This window comes from Dipodomys ordii, unplaced genomic scaffold, assembly GCF_000151885.1.
Source record: "Dipodomys ordii isolate 6190 unplaced genomic scaffold, Dord_2.0 Scaffold152, whole genome shotgun sequence".
In the NCBI taxonomy this organism is placed as follows: Eukaryota; Metazoa; Chordata; class Mammalia; order Rodentia; family Heteromyidae; genus Dipodomys; species Dipodomys ordii.
This window is the reverse complement of record NW_012267368.1, coordinates 3,012,638-3,033,272: the sequence shown is the minus strand read 5'-3', so window position 1 is coordinate 3,033,272 and position 20,635 is coordinate 3,012,638. Positions and strand designations below refer to the sequence as shown.

General features: G+C 40.3%; 1 long non-coding RNA gene across 1 annotated transcript; it reads right to left on the bottom strand.

The window, feature by feature from the left end:
* Window positions 1-474: 474 nt before the first annotated feature.
* Window positions 475-5,171, bottom strand: LOC105997755. Its single transcript, XR_001175662.1, has 3 exons — window positions 5,071-5,171; window positions 1,104-1,217; window positions 475-722 (listed from the first exon to the last, which is right to left on the bottom strand). It is a non-coding gene; the product is annotated as an uncharacterized LOC105997755 (long non-coding RNA).
* Between the last annotated feature and the right edge of the window lie 15,464 nt (window positions 5,172-20,635).

Here is a 20,635-nt window from a genome sequence, read left to right as displayed (position 1 = left end):
TTTACTCTGGTTAATGGACTGAATACTGATTACATGTATACTCATGTGTTTTAGCTACTAGTATTCAGTAGACTAACTTTTTAGAGAAGTTAAAATTCAGAGTATATTGGACATATTTATTTTGAAACCAGAAGTCACAATTTGTATTTACATAATAAATATAAAGGTGAACATTCATAAGTATAAATATTATATAACATTAATATAGTATATAATTAACATATTATATTACAAACATAACATCCATATTATATTATAGTTAACATGGGTATTAATTATAACATGTTATAATGTACATTACATATTATAATTGATATTACAATATATAGCATACTGTTATGCCTTTGTAATATATAAAAATATAGGATCACATTGATTATAATTAATTTAATTATAAATTCTATGATTAAATTTGTTGATATAAATACAATTTATATTATAGTTGATTTTAATTTATATAATGTATAATTTTATTAGTATAATTTATATTATATATAATTTATCTTACTTTATATTACTATATAAATAGTAATAAATGTTTTGTGGGATATTAACTATGTATTTCCAACAAAGACCATGTTGTAACATTTTTCTTAACTTATGATGGAGCTGCTCAAATGGTACTGCCAAAGAGCCTTTTCCAGGCACAGGAAAGCACTCTGCCCAACACTAATTAGTTTCCTTTTCCATTTTCAGAGCAGTTCTGCTTCTCAACACAATCCCTAAACATGAAGATGATGAAAATTAATATAGCTGGAAAGCAGTTCAATAACAAGTGTTTATAGTTTAGTTTATAACTGTTGTGTCCCCTTCTGGTTTTTAGAAAATCTGTGAGCTCTGAGGAAAGGCTCAAGGAGTGTGCAGGCCCCTGAATTACACAAGAGGCACGTTCTAGCAAAGAGGAGTGCAAATTAAATTATGCTCAGATTGCCCTCAGTGAACCGACTACTTCCCTGAATAACTATAACCTGGTTCTGAATGCCAATCATTTAATTCATATTAAACCCATACTATATGTGAATATCCTCTTCCCAATATTTTGTAGTGGATTTATAGGTGAGGAGAAGACGTTTAACCACCAAAAAAAAAACCCAAAATGTTACCATCGCATTTCTATAGTTTTTCCTCATCACATTTTAATTGTCAAAACATCTTCTAGTGGGTGCCAGCAGCTCATGCCTGTAATCCCAGCTGTTCAGGAGGCTCAGATCTGAGCGCTGTGGTTCAAAAGCAGAAAAATGGATGAGACTCTCATCTCCAATTAACCGGCTAAAATCCAGAAGTGGAACTGTGGGGCTCAAGTGGTAGAGTTGCTTACATTAGAAAAAGCCAAGGAAGAGTACAAGGGCCTGAGTTCAAGCCCCGGTACTAGCATAAAATAAATGAGAGAGACACAGGCAAACAGACAGACAGACAGACAGACGAATAGATAGGGCATTTTGGTAGCTAGGATTTGGGGAAGGGCACTTGAGGAGAAACAGCCTGAGCAGGAGTTGGGCAGGAGGAGGCTTGGCTCATCCTCTAGACCTCTCACTGGTAGGATCACACCTGCAAAAGCATTGAAAACAGACCCAGCAGGGCTTGTTGACATCATGATTATCCTGCAACCTCCAACAGTCTTTGGAATCCATGGGGAGGGTGAGGCCAGTGGTAGACACTGTAGGAAGGAAGCTGGGGAGAAGTTCAAGCCAGTGTCACTGGGAAGCAGAAGAACAGTAAGAACATAAATAAGCGCAAAGTTTAGAAAGAACGAGGCAGGATTTGATCTCATGACGAAGTGTCACACAGCCCCTAGTTGGAGAAGAGGCAACTGGGCACTGCTGCTGAGTTTCCAAGCTAGGAAGAACAGGTGTTAGGTAAGAACCCTGAGGACTGGCAGACTTCAAAATGGCACAGATGAGATGACCTAGAGTCCAGCTTCATGTGTGGAGTGGTTAATAGCAGTGTCTGGTCCGAGCGCCATTAGCTCATACTAAGCAGCTAATGATGTCTAGATATTCACAGTTTGAAGCTGGCCAAGGCTGAACACTTTGCAACACTCCATCTTCGAAATGACCAGCAAAAAGCAGGGCTGGAGGTGGGTTGAGGTGGTAAAGAGCCAATTAAGCAAGCACAAGTCCTGAGGTCAAGCCTGGGAGAGGAAAAGAACAAATACAGGAATGAAGAAGGAAGGAAGGAAGGAAGGAAGGAAGGAAGGAAGGAAGGAAGGAAGGAAGGAGATAAAAAGAGAAAGAAAAAGAAAATGAGAGGAAGAACTGACTTTAAAAATCTTTCGATTATACTTTTACTGCTCTTTTTGATTTGTGAATCTTTTTATAAAAGTTCTTTACAATCTCACAACCTAGAACTGTGTTGCTCCTGGCCCTGACAGTTTTCCTTTTAAAATTCAATTCTTAAAGAAGTGCAGGCACCTTGGCCTCTGTAGGAGGGCTGGAGCCTAAATTCAAGAGCTGCTGGACTTCATTCCCTCCAAACACTGGAGAATGTTTGATTTACTTAAAGTCTGTGAGCCATCACCGATGCCCTGTGCTCCCCTTTGAACTCTAAGAACGCCAAAGCCTTTTAGCATTCATTCATTCATCCACTCATTTATTTGTTTTTTATTTAATTTATATAAAGCTGGGGTTGGAACCTAAGGTCTCTAGCTTGCCAGACAATTACTATATCACAGAGCCACACCCACACTCCAATGATAAAAATTCCTCTGCCTTTTGGTTTCAAAAAAAGTTTAATTCAGACTGCTCCTCCCTCCCTCTCTCTCTCTCTCTCTCAGAGAAAACCTAAAAAAATTCTTCATTAGTCAGGCACTAGTGGCTCTCACCTGTAATCCTAACCATTCAGAAATCTGAGACTGGTTTGAAACCAATCCAGGCAGAAAAGTCCCTGAAACTTTCATCTCCAATGAACCAACAAAAATCCAGAAGTGGAGGTATGGCTCAAGTAGTAGAACACCTGCCTTGAGGAAAAAACCCAAAATAAAAAGCCAAGTGAGAGCATACTTCAAGGTCTGAGTTCAAGCCCCAGTGCCAGCACATATGCTCACGCACACACACACACACACACACACACACACACACACACACACACCACATTCATACACAACCCTTCCATATATATTTAAGTTGGTGTGTACAATGCTGCCACAATAAGGGTCAGTCGGGCCCATTCATCCTTTTGAAGGGTGATGGCACTGAAATAGGTAACGGAGACATCAGAAAAGGAACTGCTCAATCCTTCACTCCCAGCTGACACAGCAGACATGGTGCGGGGCAAGTGTGCTCAAAGAGAATCTGGCAGGGAAGGAGGACACGGCGTCCACAGCCCGCAGCCCCACCAGCCATCTTGGTCCTTGGGTTGCATCGCAAGACCTGAAGGCCTGGAAGACGGTTTTCTGGTTTTCCTGTGAGGTTTACTATCTGATCCTTATTTCCTCGTTCTTTCATCCTTCTTACTTCTTCAGTACTTCGTAGCCCTGGGCTTTCGCCGCTTGGCAGGCAGATCTGGGTTTTTCCACTTATCCTGCAATCAGTAGAAGCCAAAATTCCCCGACTGCTTTTCTACTACCCCAGAGCACCAGAAATGCCTGTGCATTCCATTAGAGAACAAAGCCAGAACGCGTCAAAGGGATGTGCCAAAGGCAGCGGTTGCTGCAAGGCCTAGAGGAGGCACTGGACACGCTCCTGAAGACAGACCAGAGGTGTCACAGCACTGGCAGAATCAACCACCCAAACACCAGAAACTAGTCTAACTCCTATTTCAAGTGGGTAATGTCTAGTATAGAAATACTAGAATAGTAGAAATACTAGAGTACATAGCCTACTCCTTGCTATGTCTGGAACATACTCATACACTAAAAATCATTTCCCTCCCTCCCATGACAGCAGCACAGCTCAGCCTCTGGGTGTTATCTGTACAGAGCTCCTGCCATTCTGGAAATAGCATTCGTAAGTCTCTCTGTCACTTGCCAGCTCTGACAGCTCTGATTTTCTGTACACTTCCCCCTCTTCTCCACCTCCATCTTGGTTTTCTCTACAGGCCAAGCTGGAAGGTTAGAATGGCTGGCAGCCAGCCTGAGCGAGGATGGACAGAAGAGGAAAAGAACAGAAAGCAAATCTGCCTGAAAACAGCGTTGTCAGGTGGGCTGGGCGGGCAGAGGTGGCTGCAGGCCTTCTCTCAGGGGAAGCTGTAGCCACTCATCACTTTCCTAGACTGGATGTGCGTTGCTGGAGCAGGAATGACTTCAAAGGAATCCTGGGACAGCCGCACCTCTACAAGTGCCCCAGGAGTAATCTCCACAGGGACAGAGACAAGACATGACATTGCATGAGACATTCCAACACACCAATTACATGGATCCAGACACGTAGATGGGAAATAAAGGGCTCTCACAATTCCTGTAGTGAGGGTAGCTATTTCTAATATTAATAATTCTAAAATAATAACTAAAAACAATAACCTTGCCTACTATACTAATACCACAATAAACTATCTGTGAGTTATTGAAAAACACAAAATATTCATGAGCGTTAATAAAAGCCTTGGGTAACAGTTTTCCATTCTTTTTGTATGTGACAGATTTCTGGCTATTTTTATGAGGCATAAATATATCAAATAGGATTTGTTGATGTCAATAATATGACTTAAAGTTTGACAAACGTACGTTGCCTTTTGGGTCGCTAGGTAAGAATCTGATGAGAGCTATGATTTCATGTCTGTAATTTTCATTTGGTGTAATTTTTAAATGTTGATATAATTTATCATGAATTGATACAACTTACAAATGTATACCATTTTAAAATTTTTACACAATGGATGTCAGTAAGTACTGGTAGTAAACAAAGAGCTTATTGTTTATTTATAAATTCTTATTCTAACATCTCTGCCATGATGTTTTACTAGCTGAAAAAATGACCATCTTGTTTTTGTTCTTCTCTACTTAAATTTCTTGATGTTATACTCAATAGTTTAAAATATCACTGTTACCTTGATCAGTGAATTCTAAGTGCTAGGTTATTATCTACTTTAGTAGTAATAAAATACTATCAAATACTTTTTGCAATACAGAATTACCTTTTCTTTTCTTTCTCTCCCATTCCTAGCGGCGTCAAAGTTCATCCTGTTATGTTTTCTTTGAACATAACAAAACTTTTGCCATCTGCTTCACTCCACAAAAGCTTTAACTGCAGCTATTCTCTGGAGGACATAGTAAATGTTTGACCTCTTGCTTTTCATGTTTCCTTCTAAAATGGTAACCTATTAAGTCGATGCATTATTTATTCAAATGTTGTAGCAGAGCTTTTCAGCCTTGTGCATGGGACATTAGCCAACAGCAATCTCAGTGCTGTGGAGTTTTTTAGAAGTGTCTTTCATATATGCATCTTTCAGTAGGACACAATTTACAAACAAGCTCTGAACCAATGATGAGGTTCCACCAGACATAAGGACTTGAAATACTCAAGATGTGTCAGAGCAAGCCCTTACAGCATAAATCACTAAATAAATATAAATTGTGTTCAATACTTACTGACTTGGGAAAGACATTGCAGAGCTGAGATCCATTTGTCAATTGGGAAAATCCCTGCTCCTCTTTCTATATCATCTATTACCTTGGTGTACACTACATTGAATTTAAAGGTGCTGTTAACAGTGTTTGTATAGCTGATGAGTCGCCAAATCTCACATCTGTCATCCTAGCGACCCAGGAGCATGACCTGTGAGGGTCATGGTTTAAAGCCATCAGGGGCAAAGACATTCATGAGACTCATCTCCAATGAACCAGCAAAAAGCCAAAAATGAAGTTGTAGTTCATGTGGTTGAGCACCAGCCTTGAGTGAAAAAGCCAAAGGAGAGTCTCCTGGCCCTGAGTTCAAGTCCCAGAACCAGCACACAAACCACAAAGTTGACCGAGGTCATGTCCCCTTATCCGGACATCCGCATTATTAGGCAGCAGCTCACCAGGGTTCCTAAGAACAGAATCTGTGACCCTTCCATCTGTGCCTGAACACCTCTCAGGTGTATGAACCTGCGATTCAAATGTGATTAATATTTTACTTCCTTTGAAAAGCATGCGTGACAGTGGTGACAATTCCCTGTGCAGCGACGCAGTGCCTTCTGTACTTGCGTAGATAATTCACCATGGGGCAATTTGTTTTTCACCCAAATTATTTATTATTCTACTTTGAAATAGTTTACAAAGTTGATTCATCAACTCTGTACTTTCTAAACAAAATTTAAGCCTTTTAAATTATTTAGCAATGATTGAAATTCCTTTGAAAAGCATTTCAGAAATACCGGCTGAAGGTGGAAGTTCTGAACATTGGATTAAAACAGACTTTGTTACAGATTGGATAGAAACTCATGTGTCAGAACTAGGCCAGCATTATTTATTCCCGAAGGGGCAGATTGGCCCATGCTTAAATGATGGCTTTACTGGGGCTTAATTTATTTATGTTAAAGAAAAAAGCAAGGAGAGAAGGAAAGGAAAACTTGGTTTTCGTTATGAAACATTAGAGCTGGTATGTGACTGTGTACCTTACAGGTCATAGTGCATTGTGGGAAAAGTAAAATAAGATGGAGACAACACACACATACACAGAGACAGCACAGAGCTGGGTACATGTGGCTCACACCTTTAAATCCTTGCTAAAAAGGCTGAGATCTGAGGATCTCCCTTTGAAGCTAGCCCAGGCAAAAATATCTGTGAGACCCTTATCTCCAATTCACCAGCCCAAAGGCAGAAGGGGAACTGTGGCTCAAGTGGTAGATAACCAGCCTTGAGCACAAAAATCTAAAGGATAGGGCCCAGGCCCTGAGTTCAAACCATAGCACCAGTACAAAATAGTAATAATAATAACAATAACAATAAATAATAAAACATAAATGATTTTTCTGTGCTTTTCAATTTTAAATGCAAATTAAATTGGCAAACTGCTTCCTTTGGAAAAGTGTTTTTTCATTTACACTACAGCAAGACAGCAAGCCGCCTCTGGCATCCCCTGGGCCTGGGCTGGGCCCAGGCCCCTGCTGTCTCTCACTGGGCTCTTTTCGAAGGTTCTTAAAACCTGTATGCTCTCTGATCAAGTTGGGACTTGTTTTGAAATCCCACGAACTCAAAGTTGTGCCAGACCTGGAGGATTATACCTGACCAACCAAAACAGTGAAACTCAAAGTCAGTAGGAAGCTGTCTGAAGCACAATTCTGGGGCGGGGTTCCCTGGCCTCTTTGCTCCTCTTCCTCCTGGGATTTGTCAAGCTTGGAAATAAGAATCTCAGGGACTGGCCCAGCTGGCTGTGAGCCCTGATGCTCAGGTCTCAGCCTCCTGAGTAGCTACAATTACAGGTGTGAGCCACCGACATCTCGCTGAGATCAATTTCCAGTTAGGTATATAGAGAAACAATCCAAAGTAGTAAGAAAAACCAAAGCAGATGTAGTACTGTCAGACTTGCCTTTGATTTTGTGTAGGTTCTTTGGGGGTTTTGAATTTTCCCCCCATTGTGTGCCTTACGCTGTTCATGTTAATTCCTCGACATTTCATTTCATCTCAATTCAAATCGCAAACACATGGATTTTATGTGCTCAAACATAGAAGGGAAATGGGTAGGGGTGAGAAGCATGGCTGGATGGCTACGGCGCTAGCCCATGAGTGAAAGTGTCAGGTCAAATCCCAATCTCAGACCAAAAATATATAAGAGAAGAAAGGAAGAAGAAGGAGAGACACAGCACAAAAGAGGCTAATCAGGCAGTGTCAGGTTTCAATCATATTCTCCCAGGTCCAAACTGTACGTGTTTCTCAGCCTGCCGAAAAGGAAGAAGAAGAGATACAAGTCGAATCCTTATGGAGTTCCAGTAAAATGCCTTAGAAGGGATTGTTTAAAAAACACCTATGGGTGGGGGGAAGCAATCTGCAAGGCAGTAGTCAAGATGAAAAGAAAACATTCCACTGAACCAACTCAGCCAGGTCAGGGAGCCACTCTGGGTGCAGGGAAGAGGAACGGAACACAGCAGTTCTTCAGGGCCTGTTCCCCAAACCAGCCCAGGCCGCCCAGCAGGAGATGCACCATGGCCCCCCAGTGACACCGGTGACACCAAGTCACCCTGGACACGAGCCCTACCCCCAACGTGTGTGATCGTGAGACCAGGAGCAGCCTCCCACCCAGCCCCAGGAGACCATAGCAGGAGCTATGCCAGGGGTGGGCAGGATTCAAAAGCCATCTTTATCTTACTTCAGATGTGTATTTACCAAAGCAAGAGCACCTCTATATCTTATATATGTTTATCTCTATATTTGATAACTCCATCTCTATATTTTCTCCCAGAAAGGGGCTGACAGAAAAGTAGGACTCCTTGTGTTTTACATGGAGGGAGGAGAGCAAGTGAAAATCATTTCTGAAAGAGAGAAAGAGAGAGAGAGAGAGAGCGTTAGTCCTAGGGCTTAAATTCAGGACCTGGGTGCTGTCCCTGAGCTTCTGAACCACAGCTCCACTTCTGGCTTTTTTTATTGTTCATTGGAGATAAGACTTTCATGGATTTTTCCTCCCCAGGCTGCCTTCGAACCTCCATCCTCAAATCTCAGCCTCCTGAGTAGCAAGGATTATAGGTGTGAGCCACCAGTGGCAGGCAAGATTCCTGATTTCTGATTTGTTTTGGGTTTTAGGAAAAACAAATTACATCCGAATAATCATAGCACCCGCTTCTCTCTTTCTCTTTGTCTCTGTCTCTGTCTCTCTGTCTCTGTCTATGTCTGTCTCTCTCTCTTACACACACACACACACACACACACACACACACACACCCCTGATTCCCAGCAGAGCATAGCATCTTTATAGGATGCTTATCGTGGTTTGTAATGATGATATCATGAGGCCAGTTAAGTCTCACTCCATATTAGAAAACAAGTCCTCTTCTCACAGAAAAAGCCTTTCAGCTGTTTGTATCTGTCTTACAGAGTGCACTGTATCATTTTTAATGTCTTTGTCCATTTTTAGTACTTCCCCATAAATCCTGCCTCAGACTGCTGTGGATGTGACTGGTTTTCTTTGTTTCTTTCTTTTTTTCTTGTCAGTCAGTCGTGGGGCCTGAACTCTGGGCCTAAGTGCTGTCTCTCAGCTCTTCAGCTCAAGGCTAGTGCTCTACCACTTGAGCTACAGCACCACTTCCAGCTTTTTCTGTTTATGTGGTGCTGAGGAATTGAACCCAGGGCCTCATGCATGCAAGGCAAGCACTCTACCATTGAGCCACCTTCCCAGCCCAATGACTGGTTTTCTTGAAATCAGAAGCTTGTGCTCTGATTGGGCTTTTTTGCTTAAAGCTGGTGTTCTACCAGTGAAGCCACACCTCCACTTGCAACTTTTAGCCAGTTCATTGGAGATAAGAGTCTTACAGACTTTTCTGCCCAGGCTGATTTTGAAACCCAGTCCTCAGAGCTCAGCCTCTCGAGTAGTGAGGTTTCCAGGTGTGAGCCATCAGTGCCTGCCTTGGGATTGGGTTTGATGGGTTTGATGGTGTGAATGGATACATGTGTACATCTACATCGCTATTCATAAGGAAAGTAGATCTTTATCTTCTCTTTTGTTTGTAACAAAAGTAAAGTCAAATCTAACAAATTCTCAGTGTCCGGCACATGCATTCTACTAGCAGCCACTGACGGATACGAATGTATAAAATAAAAGAGGGCCTGCCACTCTGATTAACTCCCTATGAGGAGAATCACCATAGAAACAGCTCTGAGGGAAAATGAATTGTGACAGAAGTGTAAACTGAGGCTGGGAGCGGAGTGAAGAAGTGCATTACACTGCCTGTCTGTGTTTACACATCATCACAAAGGGGGAATGACTCCTAATCCAGAACTGTATTTTGTATTTCCTCCACAACTGCCTCAGAGCACCTCCGTCCCTGCCCTGCAGAGAAGAGTTCTCCAAGTTCTTCCTGAGTCATTCAGTGTGGATAGTTGTGATGAAAATTAAGTAGGTCTTAACTCGTTAGCACCTTGTCCTGTTCAAATCTGGTATGCATTTCTTTATCTGTTATGTCAAAGCAAGCAGTTCAGATTTCTTTGGCCTGTTCAAAATGTAGCTCAGGTCAGACATATATCTTTTTCTGCATCTACTTGGACAGTCAGGAGTAGAATAGAGTTTGTTGATGAATCACCAAGGGGTGGATTTTTTTTTGGTACATCATATAATATTTGTCCCAACTGTTGAATGTTACCAGTTTGGTCTATAGGCCACAGTCTGCCAACCTTTGATCTAGAACAATAAGAGGTATTAAACTTCTCTTGATATAGAGCACATCAACTCTAGCTCTGATAGAACTCATGAAGACATCAGTGAGAGGCACACCCCTGTCTCTGGTAACCCCAACTAAGATCAGCCAGGAGAAAGCGAACTTGGGGTGATGGGAAGAATACAAAGATAGAGCGGCCTGGGAGCCCAGGCAAGACCTGAGCTGCTGCTGTGTCTATGGAGAACAGTGCACTCCAGCCGGGCCTGGAGGCTCACACCTGTCATCCTAGCTACTCAGTAGTCTGAGATCTGAGAATTGGGGTTCAAAGCCAGCCCAGGCAGGAAAGTCCATGAGATTCTTATCTCCAGTTAACCAACATCAGAAAGCCAGAAGTGGAGCTGTGGCTCAGGTGGTAGAGTGTCACGCTGGAGAGAAAACAGTTAAGGGACGGTGCCGATGCCCGGCGTTCAAGCCCTGGGACTGGCAAAAAAAGAAGACAAAGAAAAAGGGGAGAAAAGAGGAGGAGGAAAGGGAGGAAGAGGAAGAATACAATTCAGCAAGTCAAAAATTTACTCTGAGCCGGGCACCCATGGCTCATACCTGTAATCCTAACTACTCAGGAGGCTGAGATCTAAGATTGCAGTTCAAAGCTAGCCCAGGCAGGAAAGTCCGTAAGACTCTTAGCTCCACTAAACCACCAGAAAACTGAAAGTGGCACGGTGAATCAAGTGGTAGAATGTTTGTCTTGAGCTGAAGAGCTGAGGGACAACACCCAGGCCCAGAGTTCAAGCCCCACAACCAACAAAAAAAAAGAAAAGAAAGCTACTGTGCAATTTGACTTCCTAATTTGTTAGACAAGTTTCTTAACTTTGGGCTTCAGCTTTTACAAAACAAAATAATAATGCCTAGTGCAGCAAAAATGTTGGCATCATTTAAGAGAGCTCACATGTTTTGCTCACAGCAGTATCTAGCACATGGCAAATGAAGTCCTAGATATCTTGCTTATTTCGATAATGCTTTCATCTCTTCCCCATCAAAACTGCCTAGGGAGCAGGAGAAGGATGCTGGGGAACAAGAGAGTCAGAACACAGCCCAGGATGTCATGAAGCCTGCAGCTCACCTTGGAAGAGAATTGAATGTTGTTTTTATTCATATTGCCGAGTTCGGAAATGGACGATTAGAGGTTGTTTTTAAAAATCAATTAAAGAGGACTCATTGGCTGGTTGTTATTATTAATACTTTTTTCTTTTGTACTGAGTCAATACAATTAGCAGGCTTGACAAAGAAACTAAATAAGAGTTTTACAAATTTCCAAAAGTAAGGAAACTTGGCTCTGTAAAGCAGACATTGGTGTTTTTCTTTTTGGTGCCAATCGTAGTAAGTCTTGAAGTCAGAGGCTGGGTGCTGTTTCTGAGCACTTTTGCTCAAGGCTACTGCTTGAATCATACCTCTACATCTGTCTTTGTGCTGGGTAATTGGAGATTAGAGTTTCACAGACTTTCCTGTTCAGGCTAGCTTTGAACATGATCCTTAGATCTCTGACTCCTGAGTAGCTAGGATAACAGGTGTGAGCCTCCAGTGCCTACCTTATTCTGTTGCTTGGATCCTCCATTTTTTCTCATCTTCTTCTCTCTCAATGTGGGAATCTCTGTTCATTCCAAACAGCCAGGTTACCTAATACTGGAGACTCCATTCAGCTTGGATTCCATGCGTATTTTCCCCTTGGAAGTTGGTTTCGAAGCAATCATTCTAAGAAAACATAAGTCATTTCTCCTGGTAGCCATTAGAACTTTAAAAGTATAATCAGCACATTTTATCTAGGAAAAAAATCATTTTCAGATGAATACATAAATACCCAAAGTTTTTATTTCTGTATTAATGAGGGAACTAGTCATGTATCACAAGCAGTTTAGAGGGCTAGTCAAAGGTCAGAATCATATCATGAATAATCATATATGAGGAGTCACAGGTGGGCCCTAGGGGGTTAACCAATTACAAAGTACTTGATGCCCACTTCCTCTCCCCTAGTCAAGAAGCATTTGCACTACTATAAGCTTTCTATAGCTTTGGCGATGTGAAGCAGCTCAATATAAGAGAAACATGCAAAGAACCTGATCTTCCAAAGTCTTTTGTGGGTTTTCCTGATTATCTTTCTCAGAATGCTTCTTTTAGAATGGGTTCTGCAATTTATCTACTCAGAAGTGTAGGGGAGGCAGAGTCCAGGTGTTCTGACACCCTTGCTATGGTTCTAGGCAAATATTTGCCTAAAGTTAGAGATTTTTCTTTGGTCTCCTCTCTCTCTCTTCTCTCTCTCTCTCTGTCTCTCTCTCCCCTCTCTTTCTCTCTCTCTCTCTCTGATTTTGTCTCTGTGTGAGGTGTCTGTCTGTCTCTCAGTCTCCCTGAGTTTGTCTGTCTGTCTCTGTATGTGTCTTTCTCTCTCAATGTCTTTCTCTCTCTCTCCTCTCCTCCATTTTGAGATCACCTTGGATTCATGATATACATAGATACTCCAAGTCTATCAATAGACCGTGAGGGAATTCCAACAACTTGTCAGATGTCCATAAAATCATGGCTACCTTTATGGTGGAAATAAAGTCAGTGGTCCATTTGCAAGACAAGGCATAAGACCCTGCAGAGAAAATGCCCAGTAACTTTCTGGTGTAGACACTTGCCAGCAGGATAAAGTTCATGGACTGCAACATCTGCAGACAAACAGAATGGATTAGAAGCAGGCTGATTAGCAAGGGGAAGAAGGGACCTCAATAAAATGAGAAAAATGTGAGCTGTGGCTCAAGCAGTAGAGTGACAACTTTGAGGGAAAAGCTAAGGGACAGTGTGTAGGCCTTGAGTTCAAGCCCTAATACAATGATAGATAGATAGATAGATAGATAGATAGATAGATAGATAGATAGATAGATAGATAGGTAAGCCTAATAGAAGACGTATGATGACTTAGACTTCGTAGCTTGTCTTCTGTAAAATTAAGAAAACAAGCCTACCCATTTCAAGGAAAACAACTAGTAATAATATTCCTGACAAATTACAGTTTGGAAATCATGTACATTCTCCATTGTAAATGGGAAGGCTTCCTAACACTTTCGTATGATTACAGTGGTAACATTAATGAGTTTGATTTATATGATATGTCAGTGTTTGAAAGATATAACACAACTCAGCAAATCAGCAAAGTGTCAGTGTTTGAAAGATATTACACAACTGAGCAAATCAGCAAAGCCCCCAGCTCAAATCAGCTTAAGCTACTCGGTGGCGAGAGAGATAGATGAGGATGCAGGGAAATTACATTATTTTTAGTAACTAGGAAAGGAGCCAGACTCACATTGTAACTGGGAAACAATGAAAAAGGCAGTGAAGCTTCCCTCTGAATAAGTTACAAAGAGAAGAGGAGCTGAAGGGGTTTAGCTATCTAAAACTGCCCTCTCCTGTGACCAGTAAAAACCCCACCCCGTTCTGTGAGCAGGTGAGCGCTCACCGGGAGAAAGGAAGCCCTCGGGCTCATCTGTTGTCTCTGGCGAGGCCCACAGATGTCATCTTTAAAATACCAACTGTCACCCTCCTTAGCTGCTCTGAACCATTGCCTACAGATTGAGGCTTTTCTAGACAGCATGCTGGGTATATTCCCCCAGATCAGAAAGAATTAAAGGCAGCAGGTGACCGCAGCCATTTTGGGTCTTTAGAGTCCATTCCCTGCCTGAGAAAGACACCTGGAAATGCTTTGCATGCCCGTCTCCAGCACCACCAGGAAGCTGAGGGAAGCCTTCCCTCATTCTCCCTCTACTGAGTAGAATCTAGCACTCTCAACACTGTGGCCTAAGTTCGAGTCCTGCTCAAGAAAACAAGAGTCTCACATTTCCTTTCATGGTTTTCCTTCCATTGTCAAATAAACTAATTTACTCTGTTTACCAGGAACAGTTTCCTCCCTTTTAATTCCTCAATGGGAAGAGAAAATGAATCTGTTCTCCTAAGCCGCCCTGCTGACTGCAGAATTTAGGACATAGTAATATAGTATTAAAGTAATATAGTAATATGGGACACCTGTAATATAGTATTAATTACAATGATTAATTATCCAGTACAACTTGTCATAAGTCATTACTCCTTAAGAACTGATTGCATTTATAGAATGATGTTCTTAAAAACAAAACACATAAATGTGCATTATTTGCTAATGAATTCTTGGTTGTTAAAAGCATTGAGAATAATTTCTTCAAGTAGTTCCTTTATTAAAGGCTCATAGTTAAAGACCAATGTGGAGGCCCTCAAACTAGCATGACTTTCTCTGCAAATTCTAGTATTACCACAAATACATTTGTCCAATCAGAACATATTAAATATTCCCAGTAGTTCCTTGAATATAGTGCTTGCTCATATGTTATAAATGCTACTTATATCAGTGATAGACACAAAATATAAAGGGAAAATATGTACATCTGAAAATTCCTCCTTTTAGTTGGCAAGATAATGTACAAATATAACATTAAATTAAATTAGTAATTTAATTATTAAATTAAATTTTAAAAATATATTTTAAGATGTCATGGCTTAAGCAAATATATTTAAAGAAGTAGTTTAGTTAAAACCTGCCATTATTTTCCAATAAAGTATCTTTCAGATAAAAAGCATGTGGCTTCTAGGAATGGGGGTGAGAGCCTTTGACAACAGAAAAACAAAAAGAAAACAACTGAATGTGAAATGCAAATGTCTTTCCAGAATACATAAATTTTAGAAAGAAGCCATGCTTTAGAATTAGGAAGTATCAGAAAGTTAAAATGGGCAATTATGAGGCTAATAACAATAAATTCCCCAAAGTCACCCTTTGTCAATGAAAAAGATCACATTGTGACTGAATTTATGTGTAAGATGGCTGTCTACAGTGTTATTCTGCTCACAGGAATCTTGGTTCACCTATGAAGCTTGTATAAACCAAACAAACCTGCATCAAGCTGAAACCAACACCAAAAAAACTGACTCTGACCAGTAAATGGAAATTTACAGGCAGCTAGACAATCTTAGTCATCTGACAGATAGGAAATAGTCTTAATTGTCAAGTTGAATTACTAAGTAAGGCTGTCGGGCTGGGCAATTTTGCTAATCATAACAAAAAAGCAATGAAATTACAGAGGCGATGAAATTATTATGTATAAATGACTTCTGTACAGACAAAACAATTTGAGAGTGAAGGATTTAATTCATATTTCAACTATCTTACAAGTCTTCCTTGACCACAAAAAAGATCAAGATGAGAAGCTAAGTAACCATGCAAGATACTTAAAAAACATTTCAGTTCTTCACAAGCACATCATTTTATACAGTGCCATAACAATATAAACAATGGCACATTCTACTATATATGAAATGTTTTTGCTTACATTTTCTTAGAAGAATGATTTTTGTTGTTTCTAAGTAATAATGACCTGTTTGGAAAGTCTTCAGAACATTCACGTTCTTGGGTAGCCTCAAGCTGCAAGTATCCTGAAAAAATAATTGACTTAATTTAGCATCCTGAAAAAAGAATGGACTTAATTTAGTCCAATTAAAATCTTTTCTTGCCCAAAAGTGATAACAATAATTACTTTTAAATTAAGAACTTAGAACTAAGTCGCCTACACCAAAGAAGGATCACTTCACAAAGGACATCTTCTGCTAGAAGAATTTTGACAGGGCAATTCCACTTCCTGCTATACTTAATCTCCTAGAGAAGTCACCCTAAGGCTAAATTATACATTGAATGAGATATATAATATATATTTATTAATTTTTTAAAACATTGGTGCCAATACTGAGACTTGAACTTGGGTGTCTGGGTGCTGTCCCTTGGTTCTTTTGCTCAAAACTAGCACTCTACCACTTGAGCCACATAGCCACTTCCAGGTTTGTGGTGGTTAATTGGAGATAAGCATCTCATGGATTTTCCTGCCTTGGCTGGCTTCAAACAGTGATTCTCAGATCTCAGCTTCTTGAGTAGCTAGGATTACAGGCAGGAACCATCAGCACCTAGCTTAATTAAAATATTTTGAGTGCAGATCTGCTATGCATTCTCTCAGTAATTGTTAAATTTTTGCATCTTAGTTCTCTTTATATCTTATTCATTAAGTTTATAACCAAATAAAACTGTACTTTTTATAAGAACTTACTTTTTTAAAATAGTGGTAAAAATTCTAAACATATGAAAGTCGCCTTCTTTTCTTTTCAATTTTTTACTGGCCACACACTTTGGATCTTCCCATCCCATAATTCCTCCTGCCAAATTCACATTCTGTCTGCAAGATGGAAAGCAAAGTACAACAAACTTGGCTAAGCCCCTCCTGGTGATTGAGGTCAGTCCAGTATCAAGATAGAAGTTCTCCTTAAATGAAAAGGGGCAGGGTCACAGCCGTACAGAGACATTGTAATTCACACTCATGCACAGTTTGCCTTTCATTTCAACAAATTTCCAGAAGGATCACAGAGAGAAAGCTATTGGTTTTCATAAGGGTTATTCTCTTTCAGGGGAGTTCAGACAAAATTGTCTATATATATAGACTTTCAAAGTTTCTGAAGTTTAAATTTTTCTAGAACCTTCCATGGCTGTCCTATACAAAAGCTAACTCTATCCAGAGTTTTATACTCTAAAGAATCCAGGTCTTTCCCTCCAGGTGATAAAGCCGATTGCCCTGTTCTACCTTTCCTTAGATTCTGTCATCTGACATTCCTGGAAATATTGCTTCAAAGGTCTATTAAGTGGTATAAAGTTAGCTGTGTCTGTTGAAAGCATACTCTAATACATATTCTCGCATTTTGGTTAATAAACTCAAGGTAGCCAAAATAGGATGCTGGCTGAGAATTTCATTACTGGCAGAGCCACACATTCCCACTGGCGACTTAGTAGACCAGTGGAAAGAACAGATGGTTTAAGTCAGCTGAAGAGAGGCTTCGAAGGTTTTTAGTAGTAGACAACAGGAATCTTACTTAGCACTTGCTAAAACCTAAACAAACAGGCCAGGCACCCAGTGGCTCACACCTGAAATCCCAGCCACTCATAGTTCAGTACTGAGCAACACGGTTCCAAATAGCCCTAGCAGATCAGTCCAAGAGACTCTTATCTCCAAGTAACCACCAAAAGGCCCAAAGTAGAACTGTGCCTCAAGTGGTAGAGCACCAGAACCAGGGCTGAGATCAAGCCCCAGTACCCCCTACTCTCCCCCACACACACACATAAATCTAAACATGCGTCAGAACAGAAATTATCACATTCGTTTTGTGACTGTAATATTTAGAATCTGTGGGTTACAAAACAAAATGAAAATTGCTGTTTTTTGTTTTTATGGAGTGATCTTTTAATCTCTATAAGGTACAATCTGTACACATGTGTGTATATCAAAGTAGATTACGTTTTATTCATTTTGACTATCTCATTGCTTTAATTTCTCTAATTAAAAAAGTAGATTGAATATTTTAGAATGATAAAAAGCTTGAAATGTCCTCAAGATAATGGCAGGTAAATATTCTATTTGAGATTGATTTTGTTTAGTGTGTGTATGTGTGCGTGTGCATGCGTGTGTGTGCGTACGTGTGTGTGTGTGTGTGTGTGTGTGTGTGTGTGTGTGTGTGTGTGTGTGCTGGCCCTTTGGCTTAAACCCAGGGTCTAGGCACTGTCCCTGAGCTTTTTGCTCAAACTGCACTCCTCAGATCTTAGGCTCCCTGAGTAGCTAAGATTACAGGTATGAGCCTCTGGCACCTGACCTTGACTGCATATATGTTTTATTATCATTAAATAGTTGTGCAAAGAGGTTTTAAGTTAACATGCCATTTTATGACCAAAGACACCCCTTCCATCCTTCTCTCCATCTCTCCCAGCCCCAGCCCTCTTGTCCAGTGACGGGAATCCATGTTCACATGGGTGCATTGACATGGTGACTGCACTCTCCTACTCTTCCTCTCTGCATTTGTCTGCCCCTCCTTTTCACTCCCCCCTCAACACACAACACACGTTCCAACTTCCCAGTGTTCATTCTCTTAAAGTGTAAATTAGTGTGCAAAGGAGTTGCACCATAGGAATCCTCCCCTATTGTATACCATACTTTAGTCAATTTGTCTGTGTATATTTACACATGACCCAAGATATTGTTTTATAAGTATTTATAACTTAGATCTAAGTTGTAAGTCATGATATAATATATATTACACCACATCCATATTCATTGATGGATATATAAATATATGTGTGCATATATGTGTATATGTATATATATATATATATATATAAATATATACACACACACTTCTCAGAGGCCATTTCTCAACATCAGATGGTGGTTCTTTGCATTTTCCCACAAAGATTCTCTACACGCAAGGGTTGTTGGTACAGAGAATCTGTATCTGTTATGGATCTATAATTCTATGTAGAGGATGAACAGTAAAAGGTTACACAAATTCCCATAAGAAACTGCACCCATTATGTATTGCCAAGTGTACTGTTCAGAAAACTTAAATATTTTACTTATATTTATAGTTTTCTAAACTTGTATGTTTTTCTCACATTTCTCATAGTTAATACTCTAGAAGTAAGAATTACATGTCTTTAGTGTTAGAGCCAAGAAACTATATAATAACAAGAACTTCCACCTTTTGAAGCAGATGGTGGCTTTTGAGCTGTGCTAAGTCTATAAGACATTAGACTGGTTTATTAATTGTGACCATGTCAATATAGGAAGTTTGGCAAGATTTTCATTTTAAAAAGGTCAATTTTTATCACTTGGATATTAATTTCAATATTTCTTTTTATTAACTTCTCCATCTGGCAATTCTTAGAGGAAATGTAGAAAAATGAGGACTTCGTATGAGGAATTAGATAATACACTGTTATTACTTTGATATGTGAATAAATACATAAATGTAAATATCACTTCACATCTTAACATTTTTATCTGCACTCTGCCTACACCACTGTGCATATGTAATATGCATTAATACTGGCTGAACAACAAGTTACAATACAGTTTATTGAATTATAAAAATCTAAAACCTAAAGTTTCTGTTATTATATATGCTTCAGAAATTCTATAAGAAAGGGTTAAGGATACCAAACTTGGTGACATGAACATTTGTGGATTATATCATCTTTCTTTTTTTTATTGTGAAAATACTGTACATAGTGATTACAATTACATGGGCAAGATAATGAGTACATTTCTTATCAAGGATTGTAGCCTCCTCCTTTGTTTACCCTTCCCATCCTCCCTTCCCCCCCCCCACCAAATCCTCCCCCACCCCAAGTTGTAAAGTTCATTTTTGACATGACAACTTGTGCTTCTCATTGTTGCAACAGGTCCACCTGTATCCTTATTTAAATGACTTGTTTTTCCCCTTCCCCTCCACAAATTATACCGACATCAAATATAGTGAAAGCAGGCGTTATACTGTGGGGGAGGGACATACAAAGCAACAAAGAAATCATCTTATAATTGCGTTAGAAACAAATGCATGAAAAAAAACATTTAAAATACGTATCTTAGGGTTCATTTAAGTTAATCTACTAACTGGGCGTGTTCTGGGGTGCAGAGATAATGGGAACATGATTCTGCACTCTACGTTGAATCTGGTGGTGTTTAAAATATGTTCCTAGTGGTCATTTAGGTAGGAAAACGTTTATTTGCCAAAGTCATTTGGATATTTCCAACATATAAACTGACCAAGAAAAGATGAGCCTCATTCAGCCAGTGAGTGACATACACAAAGCATGCATGTCTGTCCGGCCACAGGCCAGGCAAGTCCATGAGTGGATGGTATCCTTGGGCTGTAATGGATGGATAGCTGCATCTTTTAATTGTACTATGAAGATCAAACTGTCGAAATGGAATGGCTACCGGCAAAGTTGCAACAGGAAGAGCTTTTAAGTCCACAGTGGCTCACCAGCTTCTGGATTCCTAAGGTGAGAAGAGAGAGCGGAGGTGGTTATCTCCTATCCCTGAGAGCCTCCCCAAAAACCACCATGGCAGGCTTGGGCAAGAACAGGTGCAGCAGGGTGTTCAGAATGAGTTTTAAGTGTTGAGGAAAGGCCAAGAGTAGATGTAAAAGTTGCGGGGATAGAAAGAACAAGTGTATGCGTGGGTGTGGGTGTGCGTGCGTGTGCCACGGGCGTGCTACTGGTGGGAATGTAAAATGCTGCAACTTCTGGGGAAGACAGCCCGGAGATGTCTCAACACTAAACACAGAATGACTCCCTGATCCAACCACACCACTGTGGTGCATTCATTCAAAAGATGACACGTGGGGATACAATACAGACATTTGCACACCCACACTCTTTGTTGCACTATTCACCACAAGGTAGAGAAACAGTCCAGATGCCCTTTGGCAGATGAATGGATCAAGAAAATGTGCTCTGTGTGTGGTGTGTGTGTGTGTGTGTGTGTGT